This window comes from Rutidosis leptorrhynchoides, chromosome 9, assembly GCF_046630445.1.
Source record: "Rutidosis leptorrhynchoides isolate AG116_Rl617_1_P2 chromosome 9, CSIRO_AGI_Rlap_v1, whole genome shotgun sequence".
Lineage (NCBI taxonomy): Eukaryota > Viridiplantae > Streptophyta > Magnoliopsida > Asterales > Asteraceae > Rutidosis > Rutidosis leptorrhynchoides.
In genome coordinates this window covers 60,470,062-60,497,693 of record NC_092341.1, presented here as the reverse complement: position 1 = coordinate 60,497,693, position 27,632 = coordinate 60,470,062, and the positions used below count along the sequence as shown (strand labels likewise).

At 34.0% G+C, this 27,632-nt stretch overlaps 1 long non-coding RNA gene across 2 annotated transcripts; it reads left to right on the top strand.

Moving 5' to 3' along the window:
- Positions 1-11,195: 11,195 nt before the first annotated feature.
- On the top strand, positions 11,196-13,415 carry LOC139869433 (uncharacterized). Of its 2 annotated transcripts, XR_011766058.1 has the most exons (4): positions 11,196-11,260; positions 11,405-11,469; positions 11,740-11,830; positions 12,954-13,415. It is a non-coding gene; the product is annotated as an uncharacterized lncRNA (long non-coding RNA). The 2 variants fall into 2 exon arrangements; XR_011766057.1 differs by lacking the exon at positions 11,196-11,260 and having other exon boundaries at positions 11,334-11,469.
- The last annotated feature ends 14,217 nt before the right edge of the window (positions 13,416-27,632 follow it).

The following is a 27,632-nucleotide window of genomic DNA, read 5'->3' as shown; positions in this document are numbered from 1 at the left end:
GAGAAGGTCGAATCGGTGTTTGCCATAAGTAAGTGTACTGAAGAGGACAAAGTGAAGTACGCTACGCATACCTTCACAGGTTCTATGTTAACATGGTGGAATACCTATCTAGAGCAAGTGGGACAAGACGATGCGTACGCACTACCGTGGTCAGTATTCAAGCACTTGATGAACGAGAAGTACCGTCCCAGAACCGAGGTCAATAAGCTCAAGACAGAACTTAGAGGGTTACGAACCCAAGGATTTGATATTACCACGTACGAAAGACGATTCACAGAATTGTGCCTATTGTGTTCGGGAGCATTCGAAGATGAGGAAGAGAAGATCGACGCGTTTGTGAAAGGATTACCGGAAAGAATCCAAGAAGATATAAGTTCACACGAGCCCGCCTCCATACAACAGGCATGTAGAATGGCTCACAAACTAGTGAACCAGATTGAAGAAAGAATTAAAGAACAGACTGCTGAAGAGGCCAATGTGAAGCAAGTCAAAAGAAAGTGAGAGGAAAACGGTGATAAGAATCACCAATACAACAACAACAGCAATTACAACAATAATCGTAACAATTATCCCAACAATCGCAACATCAATCGCAACTACAACAAACGGCCCAACAACAACAACAACAACAACAACAACAACAACAACAACAACAACAACAACAACAACAACAACAACAACAACAACAACAACAACAACAACAACAACAACAACAACAACAGCAACAGCAACTACAACAATCATCCTAACAACAATAATAACCGCAACAACAACAACAATCAGAAGCAGCTATGCCAAAGGTGTGAAAAGTATCACTCGGGGTTCTGCACCAAATTTTGCAACAAGTGTAAAAGAAATGGTCATAGCGCGGCGAAGTGTGAGGTCTACGGACCAGGGGTTAATAGAACGAAAGGAACAAATGGTGTCGGAATGAGTAATGGCGGAGCAAGTAGTGTCGGAGCAAGTTATGCCAATGTAGTTTGTTATAAATGTGGAAAACCGGGCCACATTATTAGAAATTGCCCGAACCAGGAGAACACGAATGGACAAGGCCGCGGAAGAGTTTTCAATATTAATGCGGCAGAGGCACAAGAAGACCCGGAGCTTGTTACGGGTACGTTTCTTATTGACAATAAATCTGCTTACGTTTTATTTGATTTGGGTGCGGATAGAAGCTATATGAGTAGAGATTTTTGTGCTAAATTAAGTTGTCCATTGACGCCTTTGGATAGTAAATTTTTACTCGAATTAGCAAATGGTAAATTAATTTCAGCAGATAATATATGTCGGAATCGAGAAATTAAACTGGTTAGCGAAACATTTAAGATTGATTTGATACCAGTAGAGTTAGGGAGTTTTGATGTGATAATCGGTATGGACTAGTTGAAAGAAGTGAAAGCAGAGATCGTTTGTTACAAAAATGCAATTCGCATTATAGGAGAAAAAGGAAAACCCTTAATGGTGTACGGAGAAAAGGGCAACACGAAGCTACATCTTATTAGTAATTTGAAGGCACAAAAACTAATAAGAAAAGGTTGCTATGCTGTTCTAGCACACGTCGAGAAAGTACAAACTGAAGAAAAGAGCATCAATGATGTTCCCATTGCAAAAGAATTTCCCAATGTATTTCTGAAAGAATTACCGGGATTACCCCCACATCGATCCGTTGAATTTTAAATAGATCTTGTACCAAGAGCTGCACCAATTGCTCGTGCTCCTTACAGACTCGCACCCAGCGAGATGAAAGAACTGCAAAGCCAATTACAAGAACTTTTAGAGCGTGGTTTCATTCGACCAAGCACATCACCGTGGGGAGCTCCTGTTTTGTTTGTCAAGAAGAAAGATGGTACATTCAGGTTGTGTATCGACTACCGAGAGTTGAACAAACTTACCATCAAGAACCGCTACCCACTACCGAGAATCGACGACTTATTTGATCAACTACAAGGCTCGTCTGTTTATTCAAAAATTGACTTACGTTCCGGGTATCATCAAATGCGGGTGAAAGAAGATGATATTCCAAAGACTGCTTTCAGAACACGTTACGGTCATTACGAGTTTATGGTCTTGCCATTTGGTTTAACTAATGCACCAGCTGTGTTCATGGACCTTATGAACCGAGTGTGTGGACCATACCTTTACAAGTTTGTCATTGTTTTCATTGATGACATACTTATTTACTCAAAGAATGACCAAGAACACGGTGAACATTTGAGAAAGGTGTTAGAAGTATTGAGGAAGGAAGAATTGTACGCTAAGTTTTCAAAGTGTGCATTTTGGTTGGAAGAAGTTCAATTCCTCGGTCACATAGTGAACAAAGAAGGTATTAAGGTGGATCCGGCAAAGATAGAAACTGTTGAAAAGTGGGAAACCCCGAAAACTCCGAAACACATACGCCAGTTTTTAGGACTAGCTGGTTACTACAGAAGGTTCATCCAAGACTTTTCCAGAATAGCAAAACCCTTGACTGCATTAACGCATAAAGGGAAGAAATTTGAATGGAATGATGAACAAGAGAAAGCGTTTCAGTTATTGAAGAAAAAGCTAACTACGGCACCTATATTGTCATTGCCTGAAGGGAATGATGATTTTGTGATTTATTGTGACGCATCAAAGCAAGGTCTCGGTTGTGTATTAATGCAACGAACGAAGGTGATTGCTTATGCGTCTAGACAATTGAAGATTCACGAACAAAATTATACGACGCATGATTTGGAATTAGGCGCGGTTGTTTTTGCATTAAAGACTTGGAGGCACTACTTATATGGGGTCAAAAGTATTATATATACCGACCACAAAAGCCTTCAACACATATTTAATCAGAAACAACTGAATATGAGGCAGCGTAGGTGGATTGCATTGTTGAATGATTATGACTTTGAGATTCGTTACCACCCGGGAAAGGCAAATGTGGTAGCCGATGCCTTGAGCAGGAAGGACAGAGAACCCATTCGAGTAAAATCTATGAATATAATGATTCATAATAACCTTACTACTCAAATAAAGGAGGCGCAACAAGGAGTTTTAAAAGAGGGAAATTTAAAGGATGAAATACCCAAGGGATCGGAAAAGCATCTTAATATTCGGGAAGACGGAACCCGGTATAGGGCTGAAAGGATTTGGGTACCAAAATTTGGAGATATGAGAGAAATGGTACTTAGAGAAGCTCATAAAACCAGATACTCAATACATCCTGGAACGGGGAAGATGTACAAGGATCTCAAGAAACATTTTTGGTGGCCGGGTATGAAAGCCGATGTTGCTAAATATGTAGGAGAATGTTTGACGTGTTCTAAGGTCAAAGCTGAACATCAGAAACCATCAGGTCTACTACAACAACCTGAAATCCCGGAATGGAAATGGGAAAACATTACCATGGATTTCATTACTAAATTGCCAAGGACTGCAAGTGGTTATGATACTATTTGGGTAATAGTTGATCGTCTCACCAAGTCAGCACACTTCCTGCCAATAAGAGAAGATGACAAGATGGAGAAGTTAGCACGACTGTATTTGAAGGAAGTCGTCTCCAGACATGGAATACCAATCTCTATTATCTCTGATAGGGATGGTAGATTTATTTCAAGATTCTGGCAGACATTACAGCAAGCATTAGGAACTCGTCTAGACATGAGTACTGCCTATCATCCACAAACTGATGGGCATAGCGAAAGGACGATACAAACGCTTGAAGACATGCTACGAGCATGTGTTATTGATTTCGGAAACAGTTGGGATCGACATCTACCGTTAGCAGAATTTTCCTACAACAACAGCTACCATTCAAGCATTGAGATGGCGCCGTTTGAAGCACTTTATGGTAGAAAGTGCAGGTCTCCAATTTGTTGGAGTGAAGTGGGGGATAGACAAATTACTGGTCCGAAGATTATACAAGAAACTACCGAGAAGATCATCCAAATTCAACAACGGTTGAAAACCGCCCAAAGTCGACAAAAGAGCTACGCTGACATTAAAAGAAAAGATATAGAATTTGAAATTGGAGAGATGGTCATGCTTAAAGTTGCACCTTGGAAAGGCGTTGTTCGATTTGGTAAACGAGGGAAATTAAATCCATGGTATATTGGACCATTCAAGATTATTGATCGTGTCGGACCAGTAGCTTACCGACTTGAGTTGCCTCAACAACTCGCGGCTGTACATAACACTTTCCACGTCTCGAATTTGAAGAAATATTTTTCTAAAGAAGATCTCACTATTCCGTTAGATGAAATCCAAATCAACGAAAAACTTCAATTCATCGAAGAACCCGTCGAAATAATGGATCGTGAGGTTAAAAGACTTAAGCAAAACAAGATACCAATTGTTAAGGTTCGATGGAATGCTCGTAGAGGACCCGAGTTCACCTGGGAGCGTGAAGATCAGATGAAGAAGAAATACCCGCATCTATTTCCAGAAGATTCGTCAACACCTTCAACAGCTTAAAATTTCGGGACGAAATTTATTTAACGGGTAGGTACTGTAGTGACCCAAACTTTTCCATGTTTATATATATTAATTGAGATTGATATTTACATGATTAAATGTTTCCAACATGTTAAGCAATCAAACTTGTTAAGACTTGATTAATTGAAATATGTTTCATATAGACAATTGACCACCCAAGTTGACCGGCGATTCACGAACGTTAAAACTTGTAAAAATGACATGATGATATATATATGGATATACATATGGTTAACATGAGATTATGATAAGTAAGTATCTCCATAAATATATTAACAATGAGTTATATACATATAAACAAGACTACTAACTTAAGGATTTCGAAACGAGACATATATGTAACGATTATCGTTGTAACGACATTTAAATGTATATATATCATATTAAGATATATTAATATATCATAATATCATGATAATATAATAATTTAACATCTCATTAGATATAATAAACAATGGGTTAACAACATTAATTGAGATCGTTAACTTAAAGGTTTCAAAACAACACTTACATGTAACGACTAACGATGACTTAACGACTCAGTTAAAATGTATATACATGTAGTGTATTTAGATGTATTAAAATACTTTTGGAAGACTTCAAGACATATATCAAAACACTCATACTTAACGAAAATGGTTACAGTTACTTTCCCATTCTTTTCTTTCATCAAGAATTCTAGTCGTATTCTTACCCGTATTATACACAGCTTCAAAACGTATTTACTATGGGTATATACCAATAGGAACTAGCATGGGATTCCACTCTTGATTATGTCATGTATGACTAATCAATTTTAACTTCTACCATGAGCTAGTCAACTAACTAGAACTCCTTTTAACCCCACTCACCACTCACCAATTACCACTCATCATTCACTCCATTTCACTTCCAATTCTCTTTCTAATTCTCTCTCAACACACACACACACTATTATGAACGTATTTTTCCAGTAGTTAATCATCATCTTCATCAAAAATCACTTCAAGAATCAAGCTATAATCATCATAGGAAGAACACTTCAAAAATCCCTTCAAGTTTACTAATTTACTTCCAAGCTTTCTAATCCATTCCAAGTAATCATCTAAGATCAAGAAACCTTTGTTATATACAGTAGGTTATCTTTCTTATTCAAGGTAATATTCATATTCAAACTTTGATTCAATTTCTATAACTATAAACTATCTTAATTCGAGTAAAAATCTTACTTGAACTTGTTTTTGTGTCATGATCCTACTTCAAGAACTTTCAAGCCACCCAAGATCCTTTGAAGCTAGATCATTTCTTGTCACTTCCAGTAGGTTTACCTACTAAACTTGAGGTAGTAATGATGTTCATAACATCACTCGATTCATATATATAAAACTATCTTATTCGAAGGTTTAAACTCGTAATCACTAGAACATAGTTTAGTTAATTCTAAACTTGTTCGCAAACAAAAGTTAATCCTTCTAACTTGACTTTTAAAATTAACTAAACACATGTTCTATATCTATATGATATGCTAACTTAATGATTTAAAACCTGGAAACACGAAAAACACCGTAAAACCGGATTTACGCCGTCGTAGTAACACCGCGGGCTGTTTTGGGTTAGTTAATTAAAAACTATGATAAACTTTGATTTAAAAGTTGTTATTCTGAGAAAATGATTTTTATTAAGAACATGAAACTATATCCAAAAATTATGGTTAAACTCAAAGTGGAAGTATGTTTTCTAAAATGGTCATCTAGACGTCGTTCTTTCGACTGAAATGACTACCTTTACAAAAACGACTTGTAACTTATTTTTCTGACTATAAACCTATACTTTTTCTGTTTATATTCATAAAATAGAGTTCAATATGAAACCATAGCAATTTGATTCACTCAAAACGGATTTAAAATGAAGAAGTTATGGGTAAAACAAGATTGGATAATTTTTCTCATTTTAGCTACGTGAAAATTGGTAACAAATCTATTCCAACCATAACTTAATCAACTTGTATGGTATATTATGTAATCTTGAGATATCATAGACACGTATACAATGTTTCGACCTATCATGTCGACACATCTTTATATATTTCGAAACAACCATAGACACTCTATATGTGAATGTTGGAGTTAGCTATACAGGGTTGAGGTTGATTCCAAAATATGTATAGTTTGAGTTGTGATCAATACTGAGATACGTATACACTGGGTCGTGGATTGATTCAAGATAATATTTATCGATTTATTTCTGTATATCTAACTGTGGACAACTAGTTGTAGGTTACTAACGAGGACAGCTGACTTAATAAACTTAAAACATCAAAATATATTAAAAGTGTTGTAAATATATTTTGAACATACTTTGATATATATGTATATATTGTTATAGGTTCGTGAATCAACCAGTGGCCAAGTCTTACGTCCCGACGAAGTAAAAATCTGTGAAAGTGAGTTATAGTCCCACTTTTAAAATCTAATATTTTTGGGATGAGAATACATGCAGGTTTTATAAATGATTTACAAAATAGACAAAAGTACGTGAAACTACATTCTATGGTTGAATTATCGAAATCGAATATGCCCTTTTTTATTAAGTCTGGTAATCTATGAATTAGGGAACAGACACCCTAATTGACGCGAATCCTAAAGATAGATCTATTGGGCCTAACAAACCCCATCCAAAGTACCGGATGCTTTAGTACTTCGAAATTTATATCATATCCGAAGGCTGTCCCGGAATGATGGGGATATTCTTATATATATGCATCTTGTTAATGTCGGTTACCAGGTGTTCACCATATGAATGATTTTTATCTCTATGTATGGGATGTGTATTGAAATATGAAATCTTGTGGTCTATTGTTACGATTTGATATATATAGGTTAAACCTATAACTCACCAACATTTTTGTTGACGTTTTAAGCATGTTTATTCTCAGGTGATTATTAAGAGCTTCCGCTGTCGCATACTTAAATAAGGACGAGATTTGGAGTCCATGCTTGTATGATATTGTGTAAAAACTGCATTCAAGAAACTTATTTTGTTGTAACATATTTGTATTGTAAACCATTATGTAATGGTCGTGTGTAAACAGGATATTTTAGATTATCATTATTTGATAATCTACGTAAAGTTTTTTAAACCTTTATTGATGAAATAAAGGTTATGGTTTGTTTTAAAATGAATGCAGTCTTTGAAAAACGTCTCATATAGAGGTCAAAACCTCGCAACGAAATCAATTAATATGGAACGTTTTTAATCAATAAGAACGGGACAATTCAACAACGACATTACTGCTCATCGGGAGTTAAAATTTTTCGGCAGCGCCGTTAGACTCGAAATAATTTTATCAACAAAACGAAATTAACTATGTTCGAACCGGACAATTTTTAAAAAACACTAAAGACGACGACACCTACAACGACACTTAACACATGGGCTGTTTTACCTTCTGTAAATACATAAAGCTACGTTAAATATGAATATGCAGACCGAAAGCCCCGCCGCATCGCGCGGGCCGGATCCGGACTAGTTTCATATCATATTATAACATAAAATTTTAATCTAATATTATGATTTTTATTCTATAACACTACCCAAAATCACTTTTTAAATTTCATATCATTTTAATTTTAATAAAATAATTTTTAATATAACACCACTCAGAACTACTTTTAAAATTTATTAGCAACACGAACTCTTAAACTTAAAAGAATAATTTTTTGAAAAAATTAATTAATTAAGCACCATTATCTTATTTACCGTGCAACGCACGGGCTCTAAAACCTATTATAACAAAATTGCAAAATAATTTTTAACTATTTTTTAACTTTCGTGTATTGCACGGGCTCCATACACTAACTATTTTATAAAGTGTTAGCAATTTAGTGATTTTATCAATTATTATCATCTTATTGAAAATATTAGCTCTACAAAATACTCCATAATTATTTGATAAACTCAATTGATTTTGCACGATTATTTACCCACTCGTGCAATGCATGAGATCTAAAACCTTGTGTGTGTGTGTGTGTATGTGTGTGTGTGTGTGTATATATATATATATATATATATATATATATATATATATATATATATATATATATATATATATATATATATATATATATATAGTTTCTATTAAATCTTTAAAATTATGATTTCATAAATAAACAATTTCAAAGCTTTCAAAAAATTCAAAAAAAAATAAAAATTAAAAAATCTTTAGAGCTCCATGATGATGTAATTATTACTAATATAAATATAATATAATAATTAATTAAAATAAAACTCCCCAAAAAGCTAAGCACCTCTAAATAATTTTAAACATAAAAAAAAACCCTAAACAAGACCCCGTATTCAATTTCAACAGTCGTTTCCTCTTCATCCAATCTAATCCCTAAAAAAACACCATTCGAATCCTGAATCGCTCCTCTTCCCATCAGCAACGCATCCACCAAATCCATATATTCTTTGATTTTTTTCATATTCTTTCTCGAAATTGATCTTCCAAGTTCCGTTCTTCGTATTGGTTTTTTTGGCTTTACCGATTCTCGCTTAATCAAGCTTATATTTGAAGTTCAATCTCCTTTTTTTTCTTAAAGTTTGTTGGGATTTATTTGTTTTGTGCTTATCTTTGTTTTGTTTGAAGGGCAATGGATGTTTCAAGATGAAGATGATGATTTCTCCGTTTTGTTCTTCGTAATGTAAATCTGATTGTGGGATATGTTTTTTCAATTTTACTTTTGTGTAGCCGGTGGTGGTGATGGTGATGGTTTTGCCATTGAATCTGATAACATAAGCATAATAATATTCGACAAAATTGCTTATTTTGTCCTTGTGTTTTTTACTTTTTGTTTGTTTCATCGCTGTATTTTATTTCCAACATTTTTCATCCTTAAAATTATTTTAAAGTCCTAATTTCATCCCTCGTTTTAACAAAAGTTAAATAATCGTTAAGTATGGACCATACTTGCAAAAAAGAGAATATTTTCAAGTAAAATAGAAGTGACTACAAAGTGACTACATCCTTTCATATTGTCAACGTACAGCACTTTTTTTTTCCTTTTTTTTTTTCAATGTGTCACTTCTTCCACCATATTTATAAGTTGTTTCCTAAAATGCCCTTGTTAAAATATATGTTTAATACTGAATTTTTTTTTTTTTTTTTTTTTTTTTTTTTTTGAACGGCATGTTAGTTATATCGCACGTTAGTGGTTAGATCGCACATCACACGTTCCAGGAGGAAACCGCCACCATCCAAACGGGCAGGTGGGGAAAACCCCCTGGTGAGACTCGAACCCGGGTCTCCTCGAAACCATGCAAGCATGGTTACCAATGAGGCAAAGCCCCATTGGCGTTTAATACTGAAATTTTGGGTTTCTTTTTTCATTTATCTTCACCCCTTTATTTCCCTCTTTCTTTTTTTTTTTTCATCTACAAAATCACTAACAACTTTCCTTAATCCCTTGTATTCTGAGTAAAATTGAAGGCTATATGTACATCAGTTAACTATAAATTCCCGTGTATATATTTATTTAATGATATTGTTGAGTTTTTTTTCACTCCGATCGTCAATTGTATTGTTGAGTTTTAGCAAATAGCCAATAGGTACTGCTTTACCATCTTTCAATTATATTAATTTGAGAGTCTAAGCTTGTGGGTACTACTGCTTCAACATCATTTTAACTTTCTTATTTTTTTTTATTTTGTATGTCTCGTTAGAGTAATCTATTGGGATTCATTTAAGTAAAAGATATAATGAATATGATAAATGATGAATGATATTGAAAGTAAACTAAACGATTGATATTGAAGACCCACGCAAATATTTCAAGTTGCGGACATGTTGAATTTTGATTTTGGTTTCCTGCGTATGTGTATTATATTGAAGACCCATCAATTTTTACAAGGATGGTCCATACTTAACAAACATTTAACTATCGTTAGAGTGAGAGATGAAATTGAGACTTTAAATGCTTTTAAGGATGAAACATGCGGTAAATAAAACACAAGGATGAAACGGGCAAAAAGTGTAAAACACGGGGACAAAATTAGCAATTTTGTCATAATATTCATATCATATAGGGTGATTAAATCAGCTGCAAAATTCTATATACAAGTGTAAGTTTAACATTTATGAATATCTTTTAATCATGTACTTTATAATATTAAATGATAAATCCGCATAACAATCCACATGTTATGCAAGTGTATATAGATTGCAAGTGTATAACTTTGGATTTTGTTATACTATTTGAAGGTTAATCTTGAATTTGATTTTTTCTGCAAATATTGTGAGTATTGTGTTCTATGTTGGTTGATTTTGAATTTGGTTATGATACACGATTAGTTGAGGCATGTGTATCCGTAGAACAATTTATATGCTCTATCCTTGTGTAAGTTTTTGCGTGTAGTATCAGATACATATAACTCATTGATTTTTAGATTAAGGAAAGACGTCTTTGTTATTAGATCTCCTCATTCACCAAATCATATAAACGAAAATTCTATTTTTCTTGCAAGATTAAAGTAGGTGTTCATGGAATGATTTTAGTTTATATAATCACTGTAAGTTATCACTTGAATTGTTTTTTTCATCGATTTCTATAATTTAAATTTGTAGTTTGATGCTTATGGTGATATGGTGATTTGTTTTGTAATATACATTAGTTGTTTTGAATATTGTAATTGCTTTCTGTTATTCAAAGCCAACCATTTGTTTCTAACTCCTATTAGATATCTTCCTTTTTAATGTTCACATGATGCACATTACATGCTTAATGAGATGTCTACTTCAAAGAGGCTGAATATGTAACAGGTCGTTGGATACTTTGGTCATTTATTTCATTTCATAGAGTGTATTTTGTAGTCTATTAATAGCTGATGCAATACAATATTTAATGTTACAGTTCAATTGTTTGTTATTGATATTTCTTTTCTATTATGTGCATGAAATGATTAGGTGGTTTTGTTCTTTGAAGAAGAGTGTCCAGTTGAGGGAAAGTGTAACACCATAAACAACAAAAGGTAACACCATACTTCGAATTATATTTGTTTAGGCATTTATGTTAAGGCTTTGTTATACCTTGCTTATTAGGTCATTGTAGTTATGAAATTAATTTTTTAGTCATTCAGTTGTGAATTTTTAGTTATATTGATTTGGATTATAGATACTGTAAGTACAAGGTTTAATTAATGATGATATGCATATAACTAATGTTGAAATGATACAATCGTAAAGTTTCATTAGATTGATAGCTTTTGCCTTTTGATATTATTTATAATATAATAATATAGATATTAAATTATTCAAGGATGAATAATTAAAGGAAGGATGGGAGGAAAATTCTATGTGACGTTGTCTTTGTTATCTAAAAACCATTCAAAGGTACGTAACATTGAGTTTATTTTTGTTTTAATCATTTGTTATGAGCCATTAGCAATTATTACCCATTTAAGTGTATGAAAACGTGGACTTATAAACTATAGATTGAAGATTGTGTATATTGTTTTGCATATTGAAGTTTTTTATTTGAAGTAATATGTATGTATGTATATATATATATATATATATATATATATATATATATATATATATATATATATATATATATATATATATATATATATATATATATAGTGGTAGGATCAAGAGGGAAGTAACCAATCGGGGGAAAGCGGGGGGAAGCAAATTTTTTTTTTTTTCGTTTTTTAAAAAAACTTTGTTCACGAACATTATAGATGAGATGATAATATGAACATTTAGTAGAGACACTTTGTGATAAATGTTTTTATTTTGACGGGAAAACGCTCAAAAAAGTAATATATAACAATTATCGTGTTTTTCGAGCGTATACTGAGGTTTTAGCTATTGGGGTTTAGATATTAGGGTTTAGATATTAGGGTTTATAGGGTTTAGACATTAGGGTTTAGAAATTTAGGGTTTAGGGTTTAGATTTAGGGTTTAGATTTAGGATTTAGATTGAGTTTTTAACACGAACGGTTTAGAGTTTAGGGTTTATGGTTTGGTGTTTTGGGTTTATGGAATAAACCCAAAACACCAAACCCTAAACCATAAACTCTAAATCGGGCTAAATTTTACTTCACAAAACATGAAAAAAAAACGTTCATATTCTTCACGAACAATATTATCTTGAATGTTATTTTTGTCGATCTTTTTTCCGCCTAAATAATAACATTCATCACGAAGTGTCTCTTCTAAATGTTCATATTTTCGTGTGATCTTGATGCCGGAAAAAAAATTCCAAAAAAAACGAATTTTTTTTTTTGCTTCCCCCCGCTTCCCCCCGATTGGTTACTTCCCCATTGATCATGCCCCTATATATATATATATATATATATATATATATATATATATATATATATATATATATATATATATTTGTGTGGCAATTTGGACCCAATTACTTTAGTTTGAGGATTGTGTATGTAGCTTTGAGGATTGTATTTCAACTTCATTTACTGATATTTTGATAATAATATATTTACAGTTGCTATAGAGCGCTTCCAAGCACACATTCACCATCTAGATCGAGAAATGGTATGGAAGTTGATCTTCGTTTCGACTCATTTAAGGATCGGGAACCAGGAGTCATCCAATGATATTGATAAGGATGTAGACATTTTTTCTATGGATGCTATGGTCATAGAGTGTTGGATGTGAAGAATATCAAAACAAAAGGATTCGGATGAACAGGGGAGGCGCGCCGCGGCCTTGGAAGGAGCGACGCGGCCTAGCACTTGAAACAGAGCATCAGATTTGGAAAACGACTGTCTGGAGTTTAGCCTTGGAGGCGAGGCGCGGGCACAAATGGTGCGGCGCGGCTTCGTCTGGCGAGAAGTTTCCAAATTTATGTTTTTCTTGTTCTCCAAAGTGTTTTTGGCCTATATAAGCATCCTAATGTAACCCTCAGTTGTATCTACGAATTATATCAATAAAAATCTCTTTAGTTGGTCCGTATATTAAAGTAATCGACATTCGATTACATATAACCACGTTAAATCTCGCGTTTTTAATTCTTTTATTTATTGCTCTTTCGTTTGTCGATTGTGGAAGGGTAATTCTCTGGAATTACTCTATTGTTTGGATCCTATAATCCTTACAATTGGTATCAGAGCTCAAGGTTCGAGTTGGGAATGATGGCGGAAGACGGTAAATTAAAGATCGAGCAGTTTGATGGTAAAGACTTCGCCTTTTGGAAGATGCAAATAGAAGACTACTTGTATCAAAAGAAACCTCACCAACCTTTGTTGGAGACCAAACCCGAAGGCATGAACGATGCCGATTGGATGCTCTTGGATCGTCAAGCTTTGGGTGCAGTTCATCTTGCACTCGCCAAGAACATTGTTGGTAATATCATGAATGAAAAGACAACGCTTAATTGTTTGAAGGCGCTCTCCAACATGAATGAGAAACCTACGGCGGCGAATAAGGCTTTTCTCATGCGACAATTGTTCAAAATGAAGATGAAGGAAGGTATGAGTGCAACGAATCATATCAACGAATTCAACAATCTTGTTTCAAGATTAGAGTCGATTGAAATCAAGTTTGATGATGAACTAAAAGCACAAATCTTGCTTTCATCATTACCGGAAAGTTGGTAGAGTACGGTTACCGCGGTTAGTAGCTCTACCGGTACTACTAAGCTTGCGTATGAAGGAATTAGGGATTTAATTCTCGGTGAAGACACTCGTAGGAGAAGTTCGGGGGAATTGTTATCCGGTTCTTTGTTAAGTACCGACAACCGTGGTAGGAAAGTTGATCGCGGTGTGAAGAAGAGTAAAGGGAAGTTTAAGAAGAGGTATCCATCGAAAGACCGAAGTGACGTTATTTTTTGGGGTTGCAATCAAAAGGGGCATTATCAAAGATATTGTAAGAATGCTCCGGTTAAAGATGTTAACTTGACCACGGAAGATACGGAGGATGCACTACTATGTAGTATTGAAAGTTCGGTGGAGTCTTGGGTCTTGGATTCGGGAGCTTCGTTTCACGCTACACCCACTAAGAGCGTGATGAGGAATTTTCGGGCGTATCAAGGTAAAGTTAGATTGGCAAACAACAAAAGTCTCGAGATTTGTAACACCCTAGGTAAAACGTTCCCCGTAGCATGATATTGTCTGCTTTGCAGAGATAGAGACGTACCCTTGTCTCCCCCGTAGGTTGCTCACGGATTTTTCTTGGCGACCACACACGACGAACACTTTCCCAGGAGGTCACCCATCCCGGTAGTGCCCTCGCCTGAGCATGCTTAACTGCAGAGTTCTCATGAGATCTGCTGCGCTTGTGGTCCCAAAACGCGTCATGCTAGGAAAGGTGTCCACACCCTTATAAGGCATGCTTCGTTCCCCTCTCCAACCGATGTGGGACGGATGTAAAACGGATGTTACAATCCTCCCCCTAATGGGACACAGCGTCCTCGCTGTGCACATTTGGTCCGGGGCCTGGCTATGATACCATCTGTAACACCCCAGGTAAAACGTTTCCCGTAGCATGATATTGTCCGCTTTGCAGGGATAGGGACGTACCCTTATCTCCCCCGTAGGTTGCTCACGAATTTTTCTTGGCGACCACACATGATGAACACTTTCTCAGGAGGTCACCCATCCCGGTAGTGCCCTCGCCTGAGCATGCTTAACTGCAGAGTTCTCATGAGATCTGCTACGCTTGTGGTCCCAAAACGCGTCATGCTAGGAAAGGTCTCCACACCCTTATAAGGCATGCTTCTTTCCCCTCACCAACCGATGTGGGACGGATGTAACACGGATGTTACAAGATTAAAGGTATAGGAGATGTTGTATTGAAGACTACTCTTGGTTCTAATTGGACTTTGAAGAACGTGAGGTTTATTCCTAAGATAAAGAGGAAGTTAATCTCGGTTGGTCAATTAGATGAAGAAGATAATGAGGTTACTTTCTAGAGCTTGGGTTTTGCGAACCATGTACTTATGGGAAGCAAAATGTAGTGACCCGAACTTTTCCATGTTTATATATATTAAATGAAATTGTTATTTACATGATTAAGTGTTTCTAACATGTTAAGCAATCAAACTTGTTAAGACTTGATTAATTCAAATAGGTTTCATATAGACAATTGACCACCCAAGTTGACTTGTGATTCACGAACGTTAAAACTTGTAAAAACTATATGATGACTGATAATGCTAAAAACGAACATATATTTCATAGCATTATTCCTCAAGAAAGACAAGCTTTTAGTTGCAATTGTTCTATTTACAAGTGATATTCGTTTAAATAATAAAAGGTGAAGACAAAAGACAGATTCGACGAATTGAAGACGCAAACGACCAAAAAGCTCAAAAGTACAAAAGACAATCAAAAAGGTTCCAATTATTGATAAGAAACGTCTCGAAATCACAAGAGTACAAGATTCAAAACGCAAAGTACAAAATATAAAATTGTACGCAAGGACGTTCGAAAATCCGGAACCGGGACTAGAGTCAACTCTTAACGCTCGACGCAACGGACTAAAAATTACAAGTTAACTATGTATATAAATATAATATAATATATAATTAATTATATTAATTATATATATATTATATATATATATTAAAAACCGTCGGCAGAGAAAACTCCAAGGACTGAGCTGTAAATACTATCTCCGCGACTCGCGGAGTTTGAAGAGCATTTTGCCGCGAGTCGCGGAGCCCCAAAATTCAACTCTGGCTATAAAGCAAACCGAATTCTGATCAAATTTCATATTCTATTTCTCTCTTCTCTCATATATACGATATATATATATATATATATATAATTTATATTTTAATTTTAATTTTAATTATAATTCTAATAATAAGGGTATGTTAGCGAATATTGTAAGGGTGTAAGTCGAAATTCTGTCCGTGTAACGCTACGCTATTTTTAATCATTGTAAGTTATGTTCAACCTTTTTATATTAATGTCTCGTAGCTAAGTTATTATTATGCTTATTTAAAACGAAGTAATCATGATGTTGGGCTAATTACTAAAATTGGGTAATTGGGCTTTGTACCATAATTGGGGTTTGGACAAAAGAACGACACTTGTGGAAATTAGACTATGGGCTATTAATGGGCTTTATATTTGTTTAACTAAATGAAAGTTTGTTAATGTTAATATAAAGATTTACAATTGGGCGTCCCTATAAATTACCATATACACTCGATCGGACACGATGGGCGGGGTATTTATATGTACGAATAATCGTTCATTTAACCGGACACGGGAATGGATTAATAGCCACTAGAATAATTGAAACAGGGGTGAAATTACATTCAAGGGTAATTGGTGTAATTGTTAACAAAGTAGTAAAACCTTGGTTTACACGCAGTCGATAACCTGGTGTATTCATTAAACAAAGTATTAAAACCTTGTTACAATTCGAATCCCCAATTAGTTGGAATATTTAACTTCGGGTATAATAATAATTTGACGAGGACACTTGCATTTTATATTTATGACTGATGGACTGTTATGGACAAAAACCAGACGGACATATTAAATAATCCAGGACAAAGGACAATTAACCCATGGGCATAAAACTAAAATCAACACGTCAAACATCATGATTACGGAAGTTTAAATAAGCATAATTCTTTTATTTCATATTTAATTTCCTTTATTTTATATTTAATTGCACTTCTAATTATCGCACTTTTATTTATTGTTATTTAATCGCACTTTTAATTATCGTACTCTTTAATTATCGTAATTTTATTTTACCGCATTTTTATTATTCGCAATTTCATTATCGTTATTTACTTTAAGTTTTAATTTAAGTCTTGTATTTATTTTATATTTTACATTAGGTTTTAACTGCGACTAAAATCTTAAAATCGACAAACCGGTCATTAAACGGTAAAAACCCCCCTTTATAATAATAATATTACTTATATATATGTTTGTATTTTTATAAAAGTAAACTAATATAGCGTTGAGCTTTGTTTAAAGATTTCCCTGTGGAACGAACCGGACTTACTAAAAACTACACTACTGTACGATTAGGTACACTGCCTATAAGTGTTGTAGCAAGGTTTAAGTATATCCATTCTATAAATAAATAAATATCTTGTGTAAAATTGTATCGTATTTAATAGTATTTTCCGCTAAAATTAATAGTATTTTATACCCCTTAGCTTTAACATCAAGTATTTTTGGCGCCGCTGCCGGGGAATTTCATCTTAAAAGCCGGAAGCGCAACGCTAATATAAAAAAAAAGATTTTTAGTTACTTTTATTAAAAATTCGTTTTTGTAAAAATACGTTTTAATTATTCGAAAATATAAAAAGAAAAAAAAACAAAAATATAAGTATTTTTAAGATTTTGTTAAATATTTAAGTTTTATAAGTTTCTTTATTTCTATTTTAGTTTATAAAAATATAAGTTTTATTTTAAAATCTTTTATTTATTTAAAAAACAGAAAACATAAAATAAAAAAAAATTAAAGAAAAACGCGTAAAAATTGAAAGCTGTCAACAGAATTTCTGAACCCCGCGACTCGCGGGGTTTTCTTCTTTAATTGCCGCGACTCGCGGAGACCATCTGACACTCGCACAGGAAGCCCTAATCGAGCATTAATTACGGTAATTATTAATTATTATTATTTTAACCTAATTATTATTATTATTATTATTATTAGTTTTTATTTAACTTTTACTTTTTATATTTTGTTTAATTAGTTTTATTAAAATTGTAAAATTAATAGTTTTATTAAATAAATAATATAAAAATAATATTTTTATAAAAATTGTACTTTTTACAACTTTTTGTATATTTTTATATTTTGTCCCTTTTTAATCGTTGTAGCATAACTTTTGTATTTTTAGCTCATATTTAATTTTAAACTTAGTATTTGCTATAGTTATTTTTACTCCTAGATTTTTAGGCTTTGCCGTAGAATTCCTTAAGTGCTTTTTCTTTAGACTAAGATTTAGGTGCTTTAGAATTTTGCGACGCCTTTTTAAGTTTTAGTTTCTTTTTTAAGTTATTTCTATTTGGGATTTAGTTTTTCTTGTAAGCTTTAATATTTTTAGACCTTTTACTATGTACCAATTATCATTCCAATTAGTAATTTCAATTTGCGATTATAATTTTAAGTTAGTTGTAGTAATAAGGTTAGGTTAGTCAAGTATTTTTAAGTTTTTATAAGTTTCTTTTATTTTTCCGTCACCTTTTATTTTTCAACCATTTTTTTTTTCTTTTTCAACCTTTTTCGACGAACTCTTTTTCTCTCTTATTTCTCGCCATTCTAGTTTGTAGGACATAGAATTTTTTCTACTTCTTATCTAAATTTCTTAAAATTACGAACATTTATTTTAAGTGGTTAAATTAATAGACATCAAAATTTTCTGATTCGTAGTAATAGTTGGATTTGTACGTGGACCGGGTTATTGGAGCCAAACAGTCCTCAATTATATTGAGACCAAACGAATCCTGCCCCTCTGCTGCATCTTTTGGCTATTCGAAACGTGGGCAAAATCAGAAAAGTCTATTGATTGGATAACTTATTGTAATTTTTCTTTCCTTTTTAAAACTAATAGGATATTCAGTGAATGCACCGAGCAAGACGTTCATCACCTTTTGTACGTTCACCACCTGTAACTAGATCAAGACATCGTTTAACAAATATAACCGCCGTTGATTTTTCTTTAGAATCGTCATCCAGTCGACCAAGTACTTCAGTTCAAATTTTCGATAATCCATTTTTTGAACCCAACCTCACAATTGAGAATCCGGAAAATATTCAGGAACGGTTCGTAGATCCTGAACCACTAAACTTTCCTCCGGAACCACCAATCATTCAAACAGAGATTGTTGAGGAACGAACCATTAAATCAGAATCATCTATTGATACCGATTCAACAAATTCAATTATGGAGAATCTGGAACCTTTAAGTATGGAAGACCGAATGAGAGCTAAACGCACTGGCCAAGGTCACACAATTACTCATCCAGACATTAATGCGCCAGATTATGAAATCAAAGGACAAATTCTACACATGGTGACTAATCAATGCCAATTTAGTGGTGCGCCGAAGGAAGATCCAAATGAACATCTACGTACCTTTAATAGGATCTGCACACTATTTAAAATCCGAGAAGTGGAGGATGAACAGATATATCTCATGTTATTTCCCTGGACTTTAAAGGGAGAAGCCAAAGATTGGTTAGAATCGTTACCTGAAGGGGCGATCGATACATGGGACGTTTTAATTGACAAATTTCTTAAACAATTCTTTCCTGCATCTAAAGCCGTAAGACTTCAAGCAGAAATTGTTACGTTCACACAGAAGCCAAATGAAACTCTATATGAGGCGTGGACAAGATATGGAAAGTTGTTAAGAGGATGTCCGCAACATGGTTTAGACACCTGTCAAATAGTACAAATATTCTACCGAGGATGCGACATCACTACAAGAAAAGACATAGATATAGCAGCTGGTGGTTCTATTATGAAGAAAACCGAAACTGATGCTTACAAAATTATTGATAATACTGCTTCCCACTCACATGAGTGGCACCAAGAAAAAGATATCATTAGATCATCTAAAGCAGCTAGAGCCGATTCTAGCCATGACTTAGATTCCATTTTCGCAAAGATAGATGCTTTCGAGAGACGAATGGAAAAGATGACTAAAGATATTCATGCTATACGAATTAGTTGTGAGCAGTGTGGAGGACCACATTTGACAAAAGATTGTCTCAGTATTGAATTAACAATGGAACAAAGAGAGAATATTTCATACATAAACCAAAGGCCTGGAAATAATTATCAGAATAATTATCAACCGCCAAGACCGATTTACAATCAAAACCAGAATTATAACCGAAATATTCCATACAACAACCAACAAGGTCCTAGCAATCAACAAGTATCCAATAATACTTATAATCAGCAAAGACCGAATTTTCAAAACAAACCACCACAACAAACCGATGATAAAAAGCCGAATTTAGAAGATATGATGACGAAGCTAGTTGAAAATCAAACGCAGTTTTTCACATCTCAAAAACAAACCAATGAACAAAATGCTCAAGCATTTAGAAATCAACAAGCTTCTATTCAAAATCTGGAACAAGAAGTGAGTAACCTAGCAAGGTTAATAGGTGAAAGAAAACCGGGAAGTCTACCTAGTGATACAAATGCTAACCCCCGGAATGAAACAGCTAAAGCTATTACCACAAGAAGTGGTACAACACTTAAACCACCTGAAATACCAGTAACTTCTGATGAAACTATTCCTACTCCACAAGAACCACAACCTGATCAAGATAAGGAAAAAGAACAGGTAGTTGAAAAGGTTAATGAAGATAACACAGTTAAGGATAAACCTTATGTTAAACCATACCAACCACCACTTCCTTACCCGAGTAAAATGAAGAAAGAAAAACTTGAAGCCGAGCAATCCAAATTCTTGGATATGTTTAAACAGATAAATGTAAATCTTCCTTTCATTGATGTGATTTCAGGAATGCCAAGATATGCTAAATTCTTGAAAGATCTAATCTCAAATAGAAAGAAAATGGAAGAACTCTCGGCTGTTACTATGAATGCTAATTGTTCAGCAGTGCTGTTGAATAAGATACCAGAAAAACTATCTGATCCAGGAAGTTTCACAATTCCATGTTTTCTGGGTAGTCTTAGTTCAATAGAAGCATTGGCAGACTTAGGTGCTAGTATAAATCTAATGCCGTATTCACTATACGCTAAACTAGACCTTGGAGAATTGAAACCAACCAGAATAAGCATACAACTAGCCGATAGATCAATAAAATATCCTAGAGGGATAATGGAGAACATGCTAGTTAAAGTTGGTACTTTAGTATTTCCAGTAGATTTTGTTGTTTTGGACATGGAAGAAGATTCTCAAGTTCCTCTCATATTAGGAAGACCATTCTTAAACACGGCTAAAGCAATGATAGACGTGTTCGGTAAGAAACTGACCCTAAGTATAGAGGATGAGAGTGTTACCTTTTCAGTTGATAGAGCAATGCAACAACCACAATCTGCAGATGATACATGTTATTATATTCAAACTATAGATGCACATGCAGAATTATTAGAAGAATTTCCAGAATTACAAGGAACAGGAGAATGTTCTTTAGGAGAAGGTAATGAACCAATTGATGAAGCTGAAATGTTAGCTACACTTATAGCTAATGGATATGAACCAACAACAGAAGAAATTCAAATGCTAAAAGAAGAAGACAGATATCGATATAAATCATCAATAGAAGAACCTCCGAAATTAGAGTTAAAGCCACTTCCAAACCATTTGGGATACGCTTATTTACATGGTGAATCTGAATTACCTGTAATAATATCGTCTTCTCTTACTGAAAATGAGAAATCACAACTCATTTCTGTGTTGAAAGCTCATAAACCAGCCATTGCATGGAAGATTCATGATATTAAAGGAATAAGTCCTTCGTATTGCACACATAAAATCCTTATGGAAGAAGGTCATAAAACGTATGTGCAACGCCAACGAAGACTAAATCCTAATATGCAAGATGTAGTTAAGAAAGAGATTATTAAACTGCTAGATGCAGGTTTAATTTATCCAATCTCTGATAGTCCATGGGTAAGCCCAGTTCAATGCGTGCCTAAGAAGGGTGGCATGACTGTAATTACAAATAAGAAAAATGAGCTTATTCCTACTAGGACTGTAACAGGATGGCGTGTATGTATTGATTATAGAAAATTAAATGACGCCACCAGAAAAGATCACTTTCCCTTACCTTTCATAGATCAAATGTTGGAAAGATTAGCCGGAAATAGTTACTATTGTTTTCTAGATGGATTTTCCGGATATTTTCAAATTCCAATAGCACCCGAGGACCAAGAGAAAACCACATTCACGTGCCCTTATGGTACTTTTGCTTACAAACGCATGCCATTTGGACTTTGTAACGCCCCTGCAACCTTTCAAAGGTGCATGATGGCGATTTTTCACGACATGATAGAAGAATGCATGGAAGTATTCATGGATGACTTTTCAGTCTTCGGTGATACATTTAAATCATGTCTAGTTAATCTGGAATGAATGCTAATTAGATGCGAAAAATCAAATCTAGTACTTAATTGGGAGAAATGCCATTTCATGGTTAAAGAAGGCATCGTTCTTGGACATAAAATTTCAAAAGAAGGAATTGAAGTGGATAGAGCTAAAGTAGATGTAATTGTTAAACTTCCACATCCCACCAATGTTAGAGGAGTTAGGAGTTTTCTAGGGCATGCCGGTTTTTACCGACGTTTCATAAAAGATTTTTCTAAAATTGCCACTCCTATGAATAAACTCCTAGAAAAGGATGCTCCATTCATCTTTTCAGATGAGTGTATCAAATCTTTTAATATTCTTAAAGAAAAACTCACTAATGCGCCGATCATGATAACACCAAATTGGAATCTACCATTTGAACTAATGTGCGATGCAAGTGATTTTGCAATGGGAGCCGTTTTAGGACAAAGGATTGAAAAACGATTTCAACCTATATATTATGCTAGTAAGACGTTACAAGGAGCACAAACGAACTATACAACTACTGAAAAAGAACTCCTTGCTATTGTCTTTGCTTTTGACAAATTTCGATCATATCTCGTTCTAGCAAAAACGGTGGTCTATACCGACCATTCTGCTCTTAGATACCTATTTTCAAAACAAGATGCTAAACCAAGATTAATCCGTTGGATCTTACTCTTACAAGAGTTTGATATTGAAATCCGAGATAAAAGAGGAGCAGAAAATCTCGCCGCTGATCATCTTTCTCGTCTTGAAAATCCCGAATTAGAAGTTCTGAATGAATCAGCCATACAAGACAACTTTCCTGATGAATATCTATTGAAGATAGATTATAAAGAAATCCCATGGTTTGCAGACTATGCAAACTACTTAGTTTGTGGATTCCTTGAAAAAGGATTATCGTACCAAAGACGAAAGAAATTCTTCAGTGATATAAAACACTATTTCTGGGAAGATCCACATCTGTTTAAAAGTTGTCCCGATGGAATAATACGCCGATGTGTATTTGGAGATGAAGCTAGTAAAATATTAAACCATTGTCACACAGGACCAACAGGAGGGCATTATGGGCCTCAACTAACAGCAAGAAAAGTTTATGAAGCTGGATTCTATTGGCCTACAATTTACAAAGACGCACACCTTCTTTGCAAATCCTGTGATGCATGTCAAAGGGCCGGAAAAATAAGTCAACGTGATGAAATGCCACAAAATGTCATCCAAGTATGTGAAGTATTTGACATTTGGGGTATTGACTTTATGGGTCCATTTCCAAAATCTCATAATAATCTATATATACTCGTAGCCATTGATTATGTATCTAAATGGGCGGAAGCACAAGCTCTCCCAACTAACGATGCACGAGTTGTAGTCAACTTTTTAAAACGTCTTTTTGCAAGGTTTGGAACACCGAAAGCTTTAATAAGTGATCGGGGTACTCATTTCTGTAATAATCAACTTGAGAAAGTTCTTAAAAGATATGGAGTAACTCATAAAATCTCCACCGCATATCATCCACAAACAAGTGGACAAGTTGAAAATACCAACCGAGCTTTAAAACATATTCTAGAGAAAACCGTAGGATCAAATCCGAAGGAATGGTCCATTAAATTGGAGGATGCACTCTGGGCTTTTAGAACAGCCTTCAAAACTCCAATTGGAACCACACCTTTTAGACTTGTTTATGGAAAAGCATGTCATCTTTCAGTAGAAATTGAACAAAAAGCATTTTGGGCTTTGAAGACATGTAATCTTGATTTACATGAAGCCGGACGTCTACGATTAAGTCAACTAAATGAATTAGAAGAATTAAGACATGAAGCATATGAAAATTCGTTAATCTATAAAGAAAGAACGAAGAAATGGCATGATAAAAGAATCAGAAGTTCAAAAGAATTTAAAGAAGGAGACAGAGTTCTTCTTTTCAATTCACGATTCAAGCTATTTCCTGGAAAATTGAAATCAAGATGGTCTGGACCATTCATAGTCAAAAGAGTTTTCCCATACGGAACGATAGAATTGATAAATTCAAATGGGATTGAATTTAAAGTTAATGGTCACAGAGTTAAACATTACATACATGGTCCGATGGAAGTCGACAACGAAGTTAGTCACAATTTCGACGCCACAGCTAACTAAGTGTGGGGAGAATCAAGTCTTTAAAGGATAATATATATTTCTGTTAGAGTTAGATTGTCTGTTTTCGTGTAGTTCTCGAAAATGGAACACGGATGGTCTTTCCCTAGCAGACCCTAAAGAACTAGTCTTCTCCCCCTATTCTGAATTTTTATTTTTTTTAGGTTTTTACAAAATGAAGACTGCCTGTGAACTAAACCATGGTCTAATGCTACACGCTTTGATCACTAAAAGAAATAATGACATACTACCGAGTGAATTAGTATCAGTAATCAGAGAAAGAATGGACGGAGTTAGAAAAGGATCCAGATGCGAAGATAATAAGTTACAATTTGGTAAAGGAAAATCAAAATCCGCAGCGAAAAGAAGAGCACGACACCTAGAAAGATGTCACAAATGCGGAAAATGGTCACATGGAGGTAAATGTTCAAATAATCAAACCTATTCAAATACCGAATTTGTTACTTTATGCAGAGACGGACCGTTCATATGTTTAGAAGAAAAGACACTGAATGCTCGAGGTTACACCTATGCAGCCATGGAAAACCAATTAAACCGACTATCTTATGAATGGAATAGATCATATAACTAAGAAATCTATTTCACAGGTATGTCTGTACAGTTTTTAGTTTTTATTTTTATTTTTAACCTTTTGATAATAAACGCTAATTTGTTCGCTAAAAAGTATTAAATTGGTATTGAATAAAATTAGGTTTGGCGACCGAAATTATTGATATCATTCAAAAATTTATTACATCACTGCGAAATTTAACGTTTATTCTTAAGGTATAAATATCTTTAATCAATCAACCCAAAATATTTCAAAAATTCGTCATGAGTTAAATTAGGTCTTGGAACCGAAATTACTTTACCGAAAAGAGGGGCGCATATTTTTGATAATATTTGATTGATTAAAGTGGGATAAAAAGACAAAAAGATTTTTAATTTTATTTTTACCATATTTTTAAAATTAATATTTAAATCTTAAATTAATATTGTAAACTTTGTAAAAACAATATATTTAAAATTGTAAATATTTGAAAAAAAAAAATTAATATAAGTTTGGTGTGAATTTATAATATGAATTTTTAAATTAAGATTGGTGTGAATTTTTTTTTATTTTTAAAATATAAATTTTTAATTTTATGCATTTCAAATTTTAAGTTTGGTGTGAATTTTTTTTTTTATTAATTTTGAATTTTATATTTATGTTGTGTGAATTTAAAAACAAAAATTTACTTTATCTCATTAAGTTAAGAATATGATTTTTAAAATTCGTCGTAAGTTGAAGACTAGGTCTTTGAACCGAAATTGCTTTACCCGAGGGAGGGACGAGAACTTTTATTATCATTATTTTTAATCTTATTGATTTAAAGTATGCCAAAAACATTAAAAAACCCAAAAATCTTAGCTTTTAAAACAATCGCTACAAAAAGACAAATTTTAAAATTTTGTCGAGAGACGGACTAGGACATCGATCCGAAACGACCTCGTCCTAAATAACAAGGAAAACAAAATTTTAAAATTAATTTCTTAATTGTTTTTATAAGTTAAAGATTATAAAAAAAAAAAAAAAAAAGAGCAAACTCCGCGACTCGCGGAGTTTGAAGTGAAAAACCTCCGCGACTCACGGAGGGACTAAAAACCGGAAAAAAAAATATAACTGCAGAACAGATCAGTCCCCAACTCCCCACACAAAAACAACTCGAAAAATACTGCGAAAAAACCCGAAAAACACCCCCAAAAATCCCAATTTTTAACCGTTAATCACCAAATTTTTTGCTAAAATCATGTTGAGAAGGATCTATCTAAGAATTACTCAAGAAAAACGGTAAATTTCTACACCTAAACACCATTTAATTCGAAATTAGGTGTTCTTGAGCTATTTTTTCCCCAATTTGATTTTGATGCTTTTTAGTGTAATTAGACTTAAATTGTTTATGTATTATGCTTGTATAACCTAGATTGATGCTGTTTAATATGATTAGAAGCCTTAAACTTCAAATTTTGAATAATCTAGGGTTTGTGTTCTTGAGCAAATTTGGGGCTTTTTGATATAAACAGGTTATGGCCGATTTTTGTCATGAATTGTTGCTAAATTGAGTAGTGTAACATGTCTAGGTAGTTAAATGATCCAAACTTTGAGCCTAAACATGATTTTGAGAATTAAAGTGGACTTTTTCAAGTCTAAAATTCATGAACTTGATTTTTGAAAGATAATGCCATTTGAGACTTGTTTAATTGCTAGTAATGATTATTTTGACATGTTATTTGAGTTGAATGCTTATGAACTTGGGGAAAATTTTCGTATATGCTTATTTGAAAAAGTGTAGATTTGATAAAAATGTGAAAATGAGCTTAAGTTTGATATAAATTGATAATGTCATTGTAATTATTTTGATTGATGATTTTGCTGACACTAATGCATATTTGGATGCACAAAATTTGTGTTTGATGTGTTTTGCAGAATGAAAGGGGTGAATCTTCATCCCAAGCCCGCAATGCTCCTGCTGAGAATTTGGAACAACAGGAGGTGGATAACTACTACAAGCAGGATGTACCTCATCCAGTCATGACCTTTTCGGATATGCATTTGGAAGAGTTGCACCCGAACCTGAGATTTGACAGACTTTGGATAGATTATCCAAAATATCAACGGGGTTTGCATACTCTTCATTCCAAGGTTGTTGAGGTACCGAGGGTCATAGAATGGGGACCCTTAGAAGCTGTAGAATTGGCCGGGCCAATTAGGGAATTACTTGTACAGAGGTATGGTAATTCTTCTTTTAATGACTGGATATGTTTATTCACCATACGCAGACCTGTATATAAAGTATGGTGTGAAGAGTTGTTATGTAGTATAGAGTTGAATGATCGGGTAGCTAGTTTAACCGATCGTTCTTTTATTAGATTTTTGTTAGGCGGTTCGATGCGCCACATGTCTTTACTGGACATGGCTCAGGCTTTACGTATATATACGCCTGAGGAGTTAGCGTCTGCCGATTGTAGAGGATT